This window comes from Myotis yumanensis, unplaced genomic scaffold (genome assembly GCF_028538775.1).
Source record: "Myotis yumanensis isolate MYYU_CA2020_CCGP unplaced genomic scaffold, mMyoYum1.0.hap1 SCAF_17, whole genome shotgun sequence".
Classification (NCBI taxonomy): domain Eukaryota; kingdom Metazoa; phylum Chordata; class Mammalia; order Chiroptera; family Vespertilionidae; genus Myotis; species Myotis yumanensis.
Genome location: NW_027223768.1, coordinates 43,555,923 through 43,557,514, shown reverse-complemented (window position 1 = coordinate 43,557,514; position 1,592 = coordinate 43,555,923). Strand labels below are relative to the sequence as shown.

The 1,592-nt window shown below is 57.5% G+C and overlaps 1 non-coding gene across 1 annotated transcript; it reads left to right on the top strand.

Moving 5' to 3' along the window:
• The first annotated feature begins 430 nt into the window (after nt 1–430).
• LOC138996522 (5S ribosomal RNA) lies at nt 431–549 on the top strand. Its single transcript, XR_011468805.1, has one exon. It is a non-coding gene; the product is annotated as a 5S ribosomal RNA (ribosomal RNA).
• The last annotated feature ends 1,043 nt before the right edge of the window (nt 550–1,592 follow it).

Below are 1,592 nucleotides of genomic sequence, written 5' to 3'. Positions count from 1 at the left end.
GGGCTGGCTGTGGGCCTACACGGTGGGCGGCCTCCACCTCCCCTCCCCCTGGACCCTGCCTTCGCACACGCACATTTTGGGTCCCAGCTAAGTGTTTAGCCATTGGATTCTCCACAACAAAATGCTGCCATGGGGATGTGAAGTGGAATCCCTAGCGGAGCCCAGTTGGGGACCCTTCCGGGCTCCCTGGGACATCGCACCCCACCAGGAGCCGCTCTCCTGCCTCTCGCATCTCCTGAAAGCGCAGAAGGTGGAGGAGAGGCAGCTGGTGGCTCAGCAGGGACTGATCTAGTCCCGGCTAGAGGGCGGGCTGGCGGGCGGGCGGGCGGTGGGGGGAGCTGAGCACCAGGTCAGCCAGGGGGCCCAGGGCTCAGCAGGCCTGGAGGCCTGGCGCAGCGCACTCTTGAGGCTCCCGGAGGCCGGCTCCAGCGTCTACGGCCATACCACCCTGAATGCGCCCAATCTTGTCTGATCTCGGAAGCTAAGCAGGATCGGGCCTGGTTAGTACTTGGATGGGAGACCGCCTGGGAATACTGGGTGCTGTAGGCTTTTTAGTGGGATTTTTTCCTCTGACAGCAGCCCTGCATTGGATGGGCGTGTCTCTTCCATTCTCCTGCACACATGCAAGTCCCCAGCTGCTCGGAGGCAACAGGCGCCCCACAACCAGGGGAATGGATCGAACCACAGTGCTGCTGAAGGAGGTACTCCCCAAACTGCTAAGGTTACCGCGCTGCCCCTCGCTTTTTCCATCACAGGGTCCATGAAAGAGGTGGAGAGGGTCCTGCAATGTCCCAGGAAAGCTGTGGGAGGGGAGGGTGGTGAGGCTGGGTGCTGACTAGGAAGCAGAAAGCCCTCAGGGCAAGTGGGACAGTAGGAGCAGCAGCTTGGCCCATTGTACAGGTGAGGCTAAAGCAGCACAGAGAGGGAGAGCGACTTCCTCATGGGCACACAGCAGTCAAAGGGCTTGTTATGCCCAGATTTCAGGATCCCCAAAAGACCATCAGGGAGCCAGCCGTGTCCGATGCAAAAGCAAAGAGTCTTTATTCAAGCCCGGGCTTGGCTCCTCTACCCTCCTTACCAACGCAGCGGCAGGATGCGAGGGAGAGAGAGAGAGAGAGAGAGAGAGAGAGTTTTGTGGGTAGAGGGGTTTTATAGGGGGGTTGGAGTAAGGGGAGGAGAGAGGACTGTGGGCCCTGCCGATTGGCCAGGCACAAGTCGGTGTCTTGTTACACAGGATGTGGTCGTATCTATGGCACACACTTCCCTTGATTATCATTGGTTAGTTTAAAGAAATCCTAGGCATGGCTAGCAGAGGTTTGGGCTTCAGGGAAGAAGCTCCTTGCTGAGCACATGGCTGCTGCCCAAAAATGGAGGATTCGGGGCAAGATGGAGGGCGTAGCCCTCGCCCTTTCATTCCCCCCCTTTGTCTTGGAACTTCCGGCTCAATCATGAGACGCACTGCATTTCTATTTCATCGTTGCTAGAGGCCTGTACTGGGCGCACAGAACTATCAACTGAACTATCCCTATACGCTTCTTGACAAATTGGACTAGTCTGTTAATAATGCAAGGGCCGAAAGTCAACAGCATTAG